A 14,323-nucleotide genomic window follows, 5' to 3' on the forward strand; every position below is an offset into this window, starting at 1 on the left:
GTTGAGTCCATGCATGTTTTATTTAATAAAAATCCAATTAGTCATCCTTTTTTTCTAAGCCCTGCAAAAAAGGTTATTTTCAGATTCCCAGGTTGCTTTTGAATGTTATCATTGAATCTGCCTTGCACTCTTACCCTCGGCTTTATATTCCAGATCGTAACATCTCACTGTGTGAAGCAATTTCTCCTCGTGCAGTGTTTTATCTTTGGATAAAGACTTGTTCTTTCAGATTTTCAGTTACCTCGTATTTCATGGTATCATTTGACAGACTAAGTTTTCTGTCAGTGTCGCAGTCGGGCATGGTGACGGGACATCTTTACAGTGATCTCCATCCTCTTGTAGGTTTCTGTGCCCAGAACTACAAACAGACATCTCAAAGCACTAGAGAAACACCACCAAAATCCACCAAATTCACCAGAAAGATAAACTCACCAGTGGCAAGCTAACATCTGGACCATGCATTAAGGCCCAAGTTGCAGTAGGCAGGCCATGTTATTCACATGTCTGACCCCAGTATCCTGAAACAGACACTATTCTGAACTCTTGTCAGAGGAAATTATCAGGCAGATGGAAAATATAAAGCAGGATCAATCTCAAAGTTTCTTTGAAGAAATGCAACATCCGTACTGACTCCTGCAAATCTCTTGCCCATAAGAAAGCGCATTTGGTAAAGAGAACCCCTCAGCTATGCATCACCTCACAATCTGCTTGCTTGACTATAGCATCAGTCTATACCATTATCTGTGGAAGAGTCTACAGTTCACATGTTGACCTCGCCTACCACCTCCAAACACACAAAACTGGAGTGGTAGCGACTTATCCTTGATCACAAATGGATAGTCTAAGGCAGAAGATTAATATGCTCCTCGGCCACTGTGTGTGGTTGTTTTGCACGTCAATTCACAGTAACATGTAAGCTGCTTCTGGAGTTAAGGTTTGCTTCCATGCACATTGAAGTGGTGGAGGAGGTTTCTCAAACAGGAGGTCTGTGACATTCCACAAGAACCCATGCTAGGACTTCTGTTTGTAATGTATAGAAATAATTTGGATTAAAAAGTTAATGTTCCGATTAGGAAGTTTGCAAATGGCAGGAAATGGATGGAGTTGTATTTAGTGAAGAAGTTTATCAAAGGATAGAGTTAAATTAAAAATGTGGGCAGAGAAATGTCATTTGGAGTTTAATCTGGACAAGTGTGAGGTGATGCATGGTGGGAGGTCAAATGCAAGAGAGGCATTTGGGAGCTTTGGTATGCAGAGGGATCTTTGTTGTGAGTTCATAGCTCCCTAAAAGGGTCAACAGAAGTGGATAGGATGGTAAAGGAGCCATACAGGATGCTTGCCTTCATCAGTTGAGTAATAAAGTTGGCAAGTCATGTTCCAGCTGATTAAAGCTTAGATTAGGCCACATTTTAATGTGTGCAATTCTGGTTACCACTCTATAGGAAGGAAAGTTTTGGCAAATGTGCAGAAGAGGTTCATCAAGCTATGGCCTGGATGAAGGAGCCATGAGGAGAGGTTGGACAAATTTGGAGTGTCTTCCCTAGAGCTAATAGAATAGGGTGACCTAATATAAAAATTATCAGAGACATAGTTCGGGTAGATGGTCAATCATTTTCCCAGGGTAGAAATGTCAAATGTTGGAGCGCATTGCTTAAGGTGAAAGGGAGAAAGATTAGGTCACATTTGATTTACAAAATAAATTATCTTTCCTTTTGTATCTTGCTTAATCTTATATCTTGCTTAATTCTGCACCACTCATTCAATTCAGAGACACAAATAATTTACTGCAGTTAGTCAATCCTTTCCTTTGACTTGAGTGTAGACAATATTCCCTCACTGAAATCAGATAAATAATTAAATGGGGAAAAAACAATCCTATCTTCTGTGCTGGTGCCAAATAGGTTGAAATAAAACTGGTTTCTGTTTTGGCAGTGAGAGGGAGTGGAATAAGTCTTATAAGTGATCATCGGCCACTGTGTTTAGTGGAAGTGTTTAGTTTAGTGGAAGTGCATGGATTGAAACCCCACCAATCCTCTTGGCCAAATGTAGCTTTCATTGGTCCTATAGGGTGATTTCACTAAAGGTCACTGGAGCGTAGATCCGCACCCACGTGACCAAAAATCTCAAGTGGAGGACATTCTAGAGTTCCGGTACATGTTAGTGGATGGGAAAACACGCACTTTCCCACCCGTTAAAAACATAGAAAATGGCCAGGTTTTGATCAGCAATTTACTGTGCCAGTCGGGGTGACCGTGCGGCACAGCTACCTAGATTTACAGGAGAAAAAAAAGATAGAAACTAAGGTAAATTAAAGAGGGAGCTGAAGGTGCCAATCCAGCGGAAGTGAACAGCCGACATTTGCCGTGGAGATTTAAAGGTCCAAAATATCGGGAATTATCGCGTTTGCTCGCTGAATTTCATCAAAAGTAAGGCATTATTGACTCACGGTCACCCCGACTGGCACAATAAATTGCAGATCAAAACCTGGCCGTTTTCTATGTTTTTAACGGGTGGGAAAGTGCGTGTTTTCCCATCCACTAACATGTACCGGAACTCTAGAATGTCCTCCACTTGAGATTTTTGGTCACGTGGGTGCGGATCTACGCTCCAGTGACCTTTAGTGAAATCACCCTATTCATGACTTATAGCATCAATGCTGTCTTTTGAATGGGTGGTTGAACTGAACTATGCAATCTTACCTCAGATAAAGAGCACCCCATTGTGTTATTGACACGAAGAACAGGAGAGTTTCTTTTGGTATCCTGTCCTGCATTCTACATCCAACACCACTGACTGTTCTGCACCTCCTTGTGAGTTGTTGGTCTTTGCTGAGTGAACGGTGATGATCATATTTTCCGTGCGTTGCTAAAGTGATTATGGAGACGTGGGTAGCTCAGGAAAGGTACAATATTGACCCAAGTTTTACTATTCCTTCCAATGATATCAAAGGACATAGAAAATAGAAACATAGAAAATAGGTGCGGAAGGAGGCCATTTGGCCCTTCGAGCCAGCACCGCCATTCATTGTGATCATGGCTGATCATTCAAGATTCAAGAAAGTTTATTGACATGTGTCCCAGATAGGACAATGAAATTTAGTAACCCGTGCCTGCCTTCTCCCCATAATCCCTTGATTCCGCTAGCCCCTAGAACTCTATTTAACTCAAAATGCCTAGTTTTGCCAATTTTCCTTGGTCGAAGAAAAAATGTTTAGGTTTTAATAACCGGTATTGAAAGTTCAACCCAATCAACCAGATGCATTAACACAATATCTTCAACAAAAACAAAATCAAAACAAAAAACGTTTGATACGTCTTGTAGGAGGTCAGGCAGCTTCAAAAGAGAGAGATGCCTTTGATGCCAGCTCTTAGCTGGAGTCTCCAGTGTTCCAGACTAATAAAACAGGGTGGTTCTCCTCCTGCAATTACAAATGGGCTGGGACTGCGCTCTAGGCTCCAGGTAAGCTGGCTAGCGCGTCTCTGCCACGGGTTAAATAGATATATTATTACCAGCCCTCTCTGTGTATGTGTTTGGAGCTGCAAAAACCCGCAGGCAAACTGCACCTTAGCTCCTGGTCTCGGCAAGCGGGCCACCTCTGCAAGGAGGAGCTGAATAGTGCCGTTATGTGGCTTTCTCAGTAGCATGCCGATGGGGTCTTCTTGATGATCAAAAATAGGAAGTCGGTTTTCCATTTCCATTGAGAGTGGTGCAGGGGATTTACACCAAAGCGGCGGAATTCCGCACAAAACCGCTGCGTCCTTCCTGAAAGGAATTTCCTTTGTGACGTTCACCGGGAATTGCGCATCTGCAGATATTCAATTGGCATGATATATGGCAGAGCATCTTGTTCCAGAATGAACCAGCAGGATGGCTGGTGTCGGTGGGCAGTGTTGATCTAACCTAATCAAAGCATTTGCTGCAGCCCTCCATTCCCGGCACAGTCAGGGTAAGTGAAAGCTCTGTATATGGGGTTTTATTAAATAACTGGAACCCGTGCAATAAAATAATGCATGTCTTTGATTGTTACTGCGATATGTTGGGAAAGTGCTGCAGTTTACCCGGCGCCTTTCCAGTTCATTCAATCGCTCCAGTAGCTGAAAAATCTCCACATTTACCAAATGCAATGCACTCCATTATTTTCTCTCTCACCCAGGAGGCAAAAGGCTACAGAATACTCGATTCTACCCATGCAAGAGTTTTTTTATTTAGGAAAAAATGACTATATTAAAAATGCAAACGTATGCAAATCTAACCTAATCAAATGCAAATGTAAACGTTTTCGAATTCATTTGCTTGCAATTTAAAAAAAAAATACAAGCCTGCCTTTGCATTTTCTCCATTCTTTATTCATGTTTTAGGTCCTCCACTTATTAAAATAGAGACTGGCTGATGAATAGATATATGTGTTTTGGGGGTAAAGGTTTATACTTCTGAAGTATAACTATATATATCATGTTTGCATCTGAGCTACCTGCACTGAAGTCAAGAATTAGTTGCATGAATCTCAGGTTTCTTCACGCACAAATAGATTTTCATGGGTAGGAGTTAGACTGCCTGAAACTCCTATTAGCGTGCACTGATTTTGAGAGCTGTGCTCTCTGGTTTGTATTAGAATGAGGACAGTTGTCTGTTCGGCTCTACATGTATAAAGAAAGGGAGTGTCTAACTGTTTGGGAATATGTCCTGGTTTAAAGTGACATACCCCGGATATGCTACGTCTCAACAATAGCAATTTTATGTTATGACATAACTACTTTAAATAGCACAAAACTATCTAAAAATACAGAACTGCATTGCGTTAGTGTATTCCACCATCCCTCCGGATTGTATTAAGAGGATACTTTGCAAGCTTGTGCTGTGCATGTGGCTCGCCGTTTTCTCCTTTGAGAGAAGAGGGGGCATTTAAGAAATTCATGCAAGATTTTCTCATTCTATTTCATATTTTACTTATGACCGTACAGACCATTGAATCTGTGCTGGTACTTAAAACAATCCCTTAAATCCCCAGTTATTCCCCTGTAATCTGTTCTCTCTCACATGCCTGATCACTCCCTCCTGTTTCTCTTACCAACACCAAAGGAGCGGCAGGGTGGCGCAGCGGTAGAGTTGCTGCCTTACAACGCCAGAGACGCGGGTTCAATTCTCCGGGTGCTCCGATTTCCCCTCACACTCCACAAAACGTGTAGGTTAATTGGCTGTGGTAAAAAATTGAAAATGGGTCCAATTTTCAATGGCCAGTTAAGTCAAGTTAATTTTATTTCTATAGCACATTTAAAAGCAACTCTCATTGACCAAAGTGCTTTACATTGGTGCAGGTACTAACTTGCTGCAAACAGTCGTACATAGATCAACAATACATACATAAATACATACAGCGCTCCCTCAGAGGACCTCAAGAAAGGCTTGAGAGAAGAAATAAGTTTTAAGTCTAGACTTAAAAGAGTCGATGGAGGGGGCAGTTCTGATGGGAAGAGGGATGCTGGTCCACAGTCTAGGTGCTGCAACCGCAAAAGCGCGGTCGCCCCTGAGCTTATGCCTGGACCGCGTGATGGCCACTAACCCCAAGTCGGCCGATCTGAGGGACCTTGAAGTGGTGAGGTGGGAAAGCAGATTTTTGATGTAGGTGGGGGCGAGCCCGTTAAGGGCTTTGTAAACAAAAAGAAGGAGCTTGAAATTGATTCGGAACCGCACTGGGAGCCAGTGGAGAGAGGCCAGAATCGGGGTGATGTGGGTTCGAGAAGGTGGCTCGAGGAGGTGGCTCACCACTGCCCTCTCAAGGGCAATCGGAGATGCCCAATACATGCTGTCCAAGCCAACAATGCCCAGATCCCTAAAAGGGAATTAATCACATGCCTGCTTTCCATATTTTTCAGACTAGTCATCAACCTGAAATATTACATCAGTTACTCTGCTTTCCCTTTCTCCTTTTTTCCTTCTCAATTTTAACCCACCAAGCATCGTGGGACAGTGTTATTTTAAATTGGAGAATTTCAATTCAGAGTATTCAAACTGGTTTCTTACTTATCAACAATAAATATATTAAGTTTAGTGCAAATATATATACGGAGAGATCATGCATAGAGGGGAGCCTGATCCCACTGAAGACTTAAATATATATTTATCTTCCTAAATCAAGTGTGCAGGAAAACGTGTTACTCATTGTGGTACAAATAATACTGATGATAAACACAAAAAGCTGGAGTAACTCAGCGGGACAGGCAGCATCTCTGGAGAGAAGTGACGTTTTGGTCCGAGACCCTTATTCCGATGATACTGATTGTTCACCTAAGCCTGTACATGTTAGTCTGTCTGGTGAAGACACTGGTGAACAATTGGTATTAGTGTCCAAAAGGTTTTTGGAGGGAGCGGTTAGTATGGGGAATGTTAGATAAGGCTCTGGAGTGATGCCAGAAAAAATGCATTTGAAAGCAGCAAGGTTGCAGGTATATTGGTCCACAACCACCTGCATGTTCTCCTCCTCACTACAAACCATCCCGACTTGGAAATATATTCCGGTCTTTGTTGGTGGGTCGAGATCCTAGAACTCCCTAACAGTAATTTCACCAGAAATATTGCAGTGGTTTGAGAAGTTGGCTCGCCACTGCCCTCTCAAGGACAATCAGAGATGGCCAATACATGCTGTCCAAGCCAACAATGCCCAGATCCCTAAAAGGGAATTAATCACATGCCTGCTTTCCACATTTTTCAGACTAGTCATCAACCTGAAATATTAAATCAGTTACTCTGCTTTCCCTTTCTCCTTTTTTTCCTTCTCAATTTTAAATCGATCCTTTTTTCAATCTGAATATTCATGAAGGAGTTTTGGTATATTCATCAAATTATTATTGAATATGAAAGAAAACAATTTGTGTATGCAATGCAGTTTTATTAATTAGTATTCATACCGGATTCATGATTGTGAGACAGTTACTATATATCAATTAAAAAACGATTTGCATCTGCATGATGATTATTGAAGAATATTAATGGCTCGCCTCAATTTGGTAACAATCACATATCTATCCTTGTTATTCTAATTAACAATCAAAACCCATGAATGCCTTGCAGCTTAGAGTTGTTCATCTGTCAATGGAGAAACATTACTTTTATTTTATTTTAGTAGTGATTTGGCTACCATGGTTACACGGACAAAATCTAGTTTAGATCTGATGCTCTTAGATACTGCACAGATGTACAAAATTGGTTGCAAATATTGAGTTAAAGGATGTGAACCAGACCACATTCTGCAATTCTACTGCAGTCTTTCTCGGTGGCGTTTCCCTTCATTGCTTTTAACCCTTGAATCAAGCACCTTAGTCTCCTCCTACAATGTGACAATCTCCCGAGCAAGTCATTTGATGCCAAACAAGCAGTCGAAATGATCCTCCATCGGTTCACTTCATATGTAGAGTAGCTGGGAACACAGTTTTAACTTGGTCTATTCCTCTGACCGTATTCCGAACCATGGTCCTAATAATCTCTGGAATATTGAAATAGTAGATAAAATGCTTTGATACCTTGGTACATTAAAACGCATCTACTCTGTGCTGTGATAGAATATAATAATAATAATAATAAATTTTATTTATGGGCTCCTTTCAAGAGTCTCAAGGACACCTTACAAAAATTTAGCAGGTAGAGGAAAAACATGTAAGGGGAATGAAATAAATAGTAGAGACATGACTAGTACACAAAGTAAATACAGAATTCAATACAAAACACAGTATGAGGCAATTAATGCACAGATGAAAAGGGACGGCACGTGGGGCTAAGGATAGGCAGAGGTGAAGAGATGGGTCTTGAGGCAGGACTGGAAGATGGTGAGGGACACGGAATTGCGGATCAGTTGGGGGAGGGAGTTCCAGAGCCTGGGAGCTGCCCTGGAGAAGGCTCTGTCCCCAAAACTGCGGAGGTTGGACTTGTGGATGGAGAGGAGACCGGCTGATGTGGATCTGAGGGACCGTGAGGGTTGGTAGGGGGAGAGGAGGTCAGTGAGATATGGGGGGGGGGGCAGATGGTGGAGGGCTTTGTAGGTGAGGATCAGGATTTTGTAGATGATCCGGTGGGAGATGGGTAGCCAGTGAAGTTGTTTGAGGACTGGAGTGATGTGATGCCAGGATTTGGTGTGGGTGATGAGTCGGGTGGCTGCGTTCTGGACCAGTTGGAGTCGGTTGATGTAGGTGGAGCTGATGCCAAGGAGAAGTGAGTTGCAATAGTCCAGTCGGGAGGAGATGAAGGCATGGATGAGTCTTTCAGCAGCGGGCGGTGTGAGAGAGGGTCTGAGTTTGGCGATGTTGCGGAGATGAAAGAAGGATGTTTTAATGACATGGCGGATGTGAGGCTCAAGGGAGAGGGTGGAATCAAAGATCACGCCAAGGTTGCGGGCCTGGGGAGATGGGGAGACAGTGGTGCCGTCGATGGTAAGAGTTTTCACTTTCATTTGTAACAGGACAGTAAAACCTACCATGGTTGCTTTTATGATTTGATAGCAACTGTGTTCCCCACAATAATATTATGTTTTTATAAAGTGTAGATTTGAATGAGAAATCATGTTTTGTAAATCGGTTACAGCTTTGAGGTTGTAGTTAGCTGAATAGATAGGGGGGTGGCATCAGGAGACGTTGTGGGTTTAGACATTCAGGCCGGCAACGAGGTACTGAGCAAGTTTATACTTTTAGTTTGGTTTAGAGATACAGCGCTGAAACAGGCCCTTCGGCCCACCGACTCTGCACCGACCAGCGATCCCCACATATTAACACTATCCCACACACACTCGGGACAATTTACACTTACACCAAGCCAATTAACCAACAAACCTGTACATTTTTAAAGTGCGGGAGGAAACCAAAGATCTCGGAGTAAACCCACGCGGTCACGGGAAGAACGTACAAACTCCATACAGACAGCACCTGTGGTCAGGATCGAACCCAGGTCTCTGGCATTGTAAGACAGCAATTCTACCAGAGAGAACTGGAGTATTTGGTATAGGGGATAAATGATGATGGTTTAATGCACAGAACAATGGAGATGGGAGAAATTAACCATTTTCTGGTTGGAAGGTTGTAATTAGTCATGCACCACACGTATTGGTGCGAGGTCTCAACTGTTCACAATCTATAACAGTGATTTGAATAAGGGGACTAAGTATAATATAACTAATTTTGATGATGATACTAAGCAGGGTGGCAATGTGAGTTGTGTGCAGATTCAAAGGGATTTGTTGCAGACAAATGGAATTAGTGTGGATAAGCACAAAGTTCGGCATGGATATGATGGGTCGAAGGCCGTGCAATTCAACTTATGGCTCTACAATGGTACGATATGGGTAAGATAAGTGAATGTAGCAGATGGATTGTAATGTGGACAAATGGGAGAGCTAAAAAGCAGAATTTCCATTCACACACGAATCACTGAAATTCAACAAGCTGGAACAACAAGCAATTCGGGAGATACATGGTGTGTTGGCCTATATTGCAAGAGGATTTGATAGCAACGGTAAATAGTGTCTTACAGCAATTATATGATGCCCTTGTGAAATCACACAGGGCATAGTATATATGTATATATTTTCTCCCTCCGTAAAGAATTGCAATAGAAGGAATGCAATAAATATTCACCAAATCAATTTCAGAATTGGAGGATTGTCCGACAACAAAGGGTTAAGCAGTCTCCCCTCTACCTCTCCCATCAGGCAAGTGGTACAGAAGTGTGAAAACGCACACCTGTTTCTTCCCACCTGTTATCAGGCAACTGAACCGTCCTATCACCAACAGGAGAGCAGTCTTGAGCTGCCACCTATCTCATCGGAGACCCTCGGACTATCTTTATTCAGACTCTACTGGAATTTATCTTGCACTAAACGTTATTCCCTTTATTCTATATATGTACACTGTGGACAGCTTGATTATAAGCATGCATGGTCTTTCCGCTGAATGGATAGCACACAAAACAACTTTTCACTGTACCTCAGTACATGTGACAATAAACTAAACGAAACTCTGGACCTTTGCCTCTTGCTCTTCTAAATTTGAGAATGTAATCTCTTTGATATGCATAAATATTTAAAGGGTTTGTTGACAGGTTTGTTGCAAAGATGTTACTGTTGGGATATCTGGAAGCAGGGGTCACAGTTTCAATGTAAGGGCTTAATCATTCAGAACAGGATCATGAGGAGAAATGTAAATGCCCAGAATGTAAGTGAACCTTGGAAATTGTGTACCCTGGGGTTCCGTTCCTGAGTATATTCAAGACACAGATGTGAATATTTTTCATTGATGTTGGAATCAAACTAAAGGAAAAATGTATTTCACCGCCTCTCCACCAATCTTCCATCTGCCCATTGGTACGGCACTAGAAATTACACTGAGCCAGACCAGGTTTGATCAGAAGAAGGGTCTCAACCCGAAATGTGATCCATTCCTTCTCTCCAGAGATGCTGCCTGACCCGCTGAGTTACTCCAGCATTTTGTGTCTATCTCAGGTTTGCCAGTTGATGACAGTTCACCCTGCCATCTCATTATTCAACTTGCCTTTAAAATCAGGATCTGTGCACAATAATGTGGATAACAGAGGTGACAGTGTTCAGATGGTGGTGCTTCTCAGTTTTGCCTCACCACCAGACTAAGCATTGAAGTGGTAGGGCAAGGGTCCAGAGCACTTTGCATCCAGGTTTTATATCAAGCAGGGATGGCATACAAAACCACTCCCACTCCCTTCTCATTCTACTGAAACTAATCCCCTTGATACAACAAATGCACAACGTTCCAAAAACTAAATATTTTTTTACTATCTTTTGCAAACAAAAGTAATGCTGGGAACCTCACACTTTACTAAATGAGAGTTTCTATTTCAGGATTCTAAACTGGGGAAGGGGTTTACTTATTTTGTTTATGCTTTTAATAGTTTGCTAGTATTTTGAGGTTTTGAACTTTTAAAAAATCATTCATGATTTCAAAAAAATATCTACATCAATTGGAATAGTTATAAAATATTTCAAGTAGTCCGGACATTTAAAGACTGGTTACCAAGGCTGCTGACGTTGGCAAGGTCTCCCTGCCTTGCTAGATGCCACTGAAGTACACGTAATCAGCTTGACCCACCTTCTGTATGTGGAACATGAGTGGGGGGGGGGGGGGGTGTTTACAATTTATAATCATGTCATTACACAAAGGATGTCCTTCATGGTGTCATATGCAGTACCGTTGTGTTAAGTTGGATGGGCTAAGAATATAACATGAGATGCATTAGGGCAGCACAGTGGCGCAGTGGTAGAGTTGCTGTCTTGTGGCACTCTCAGCGCTGGAGACCTGGGTCGATCCCAGGTGCCGTCTGTACAGAGTTTGTACGTTCTCCCCGTGACCTGCGTGGGTTTTCTCCGAGACCTTTGGTTTCCTCCCACACTGCAAAGACGTACAGATTTGTAGGTAAATTGACTTGGTATAAGTGTAAATTGTCCCTAGTGTGTGTAAGACAATGTTAATGTGCGGGGAACGCTGGTCGGCATGGACGCGGTGGGCTGAAGGGTCTGTTTCCGCACTGTATCTCTAAACTGAACTAAACTGTAGGCTATTATTCACAACAGAACGGTACACCCACACACTGTGTAAACTCTCATCATTGTCAACTGGGTAGCAAACCCGTGGACACTGAGGAACATATTGTACTTTCCCACATCAGTGTTGTATATCACGCAATTTCTGGAAGTGAGATGACAACCTGGTAAAACTCGTAAAAAGAGCCAAAAACATATTAAGAGTTAGAAGCGATTAACTTTGTCAGGTAAAAGGCTAAGCAATAGCACCACCAATGCGTATATCAATTACTATAAAACAGACTCAGCGGGTGAGACAGCATCTATGGAGCGAAGGAATGGGTGACGTTTCGGTTCGAGACCCTTCTTCAGACTGAAGAAGGGTCTCGACCCGAAACGTCACCCATTCCTTCGCTCCATGGATGCTGCCTCACCCGCTGAGTTTCTCCAGCTTTTTGTCTACCTTCGATTATTCCAGCATCTGCAGTTCTTTCTTAAGTATAAAACAGATTGTCGGAGGAACTCAGCAGGTCATGTGGCATTTGTGGAGGGAAATGGACAGTCAACGTTTCTGCTGTGGTCTATACTTCAACCCACCCCATGGAACTCTCCAATTTCCTTTAACTCTATTACATCCATCAACATACCTTCTTTCCCCTCTTGAGACCTGCCATTAATGGCCAAGCTTCAGCTGCTTGGACTCAACACTCTCAACTAGTTTCACTCTCCTTTGCCTCTGCAAGATTTGCACTCCTTCTTCCAAACCCTTCCAAGCTTTTGGTCATCCCCCTAATTTCTCGACGATATTCATTCCTTTCTTGTGCCTTGGGACATTTTGTTCAATGTTGAAAGTGCTATATAAATGAACCCTGTAGTTGTTGCTCTTTGCAGCCACAAGTGACTAGCTAAACCAGTTTCACTAATTCTACCATGCAGTCCTCATTTTTCGTTTAGATTAGAGATACAGTGTGGACACCAGCCATTCGGCCCACTGAGTCTATGCCAACCATCGATCACCCATACAACCATTCTACACACAAGAGGCAATTGATAGAAGCCAATTTCTTTGTCCATCCACAGTGTTTAGACATTCTATTGTATACATCTTTAGATGATGCCCTTAGCTTGGGTAGAATGAACAGTGAGGTGTAAAGGTTTACTGGGCCGAGAATAGCTGCAATCCCAGCTGCATTCCAGTTTAAATGTGAATGGGGAATGTGAAAAAAAAGAAAGTTACTTTGACTAATGAAATCATATCCTGTAAAGGATATGGGGAAAAATAAAAAAAACCCCATCTGTTTGTTAAATGCAATGGATAATAACGAGCAGATGGTCAGGTCATATACCTGGAGCTCAGATGAGATTCTTTGCAATAAAAGTGAAACATAAGCATTAGTTATACCATCCTCATAGCAGCCCTCTATCCCCAATGTGAAGAGATTTGATCTCAAAACGGTGTCAGCCATCTCTTGCTTTGTAAAACACACTTCCATTTCTTTTAGGAAGCTAAAAGTTTAGCCTTGTCACAATTTGCTTTTAACATTTTATTGCCATTTCCTTTCCTTATCACCACCATTCATTACATAATGGGTAGTGACACCGGCTTCTTTGCAAACTGCCAAAACACATTTCCAGCTTTCCTTTCCCTTAATCCCCTTGAACTTGTTGTGACCTCCCAATATTCTGCAGTTGAATTCCTTCAACTGGCTCCCCCCTCCCCCCCCCTGCCCACCGCAGAATGAAATGGCACTGCTCAGCCTTTCATAAACTAAGGATGTATTCCCGATCTCTCAATCCACCTCATTGCTGCTCTTGCACTTGGGTTCCCTCTGCATCTTTAAAACTATATTCTGCACTGTGTTTCCTTTCTCTTTTTGCACTAACTGTTGTACTTGTGCACAGTTTGATTCTATCCTTAGCTTGGGTAGAGTGAACAGTGTGGTTTAAAGGTTTACTGGGCCGTGAATTGCTGCAATCCATATAACCATATAACAATTACAGCACGGAAACAGGCCATCTCGACCCTTCTAGTCCGTGCCGAACACATAATCTCCCCTAGTCCCATATACCTGCGCTCAGACCATAACCCTCCATTCCCTTCCCATCCATATAACTATCCAATTTATCCCTGCTGCATTCTAGTTTAAATGTAAATTGGGAGACTTTAAAAAAAAAAAATGAAAGTTACCTTGACTAATGAAATCATATCCTGTATTGGATATGGGGATGCGTGGTACCATGTGAGGTATGAATTGCCTGAATAGACGCAAAACAAAGCTTTTTGCTGTATCTCAGTACACGTGACAATACACCAATACTTAATAATATATTATTATACAAAATAAACCAATCATACATGACACTCAATGTGAATTTGACAAGTGTAATCTATCCCTCATCATCTTTCTCACTGTCTGTGGTTTAAACCTTCCATGGGACTACATCGGCTGGTTCCCCTTTTAAGCCTCAAATAATTCTTATTCCACTTCCACAACTTTACTTCTCGTGTTCCCAAGCAATTTGTTTAGTTTTAGTTGAGTTTAGAGATACTGCGCGGAAACAGGCCCTTTGGCCCACAGAGTCCGCTACAACCAGCGATCCCCGCTCATTAACATTCCCCTACACAATTTCCACATACCAAGCCAAATAACCTACAAACCTGTACGTCTTTGGAGTGTGGGAGGAATCCGATCTCGGAGAAAACCCACGCGATCACAGGGAGAACGTACAAACTCCGTACAGACAGCACCCGTAGTCAGGGTCAAACCCTGTAAGCGCTGAAATGCAGCATCT

At 42.3% G+C, this 14,323-nt stretch overlaps 1 protein-coding gene across 2 annotated transcripts in view; it reads left to right on the forward strand.

The window, feature by feature from the left end:
* Window positions 1–2,461: 2,461 nt before the first annotated feature.
* rnf19b (ring finger protein 19B) overlaps window positions 2,462–14,323 on the forward strand; it is a 108,312-nt gene continuing 96,450 nt past the window's right edge. For both annotated transcript variants that reach the window (XM_055656376.1, XM_055656378.1), the window contains exon 1: window positions 2,462–3,946. The gene's annotated coding sequence lies outside the window, so the exon portion shown is untranslated. The remainder of the gene's footprint in view (window positions 3,947–14,323) is intronic.

This window comes from Leucoraja erinacea, chromosome 26 (genome assembly GCF_028641065.1).
Source record: "Leucoraja erinacea ecotype New England chromosome 26, Leri_hhj_1, whole genome shotgun sequence".
Lineage (NCBI taxonomy): Eukaryota > Metazoa > Chordata > Chondrichthyes > Rajiformes > Rajidae > Leucoraja > Leucoraja erinaceus.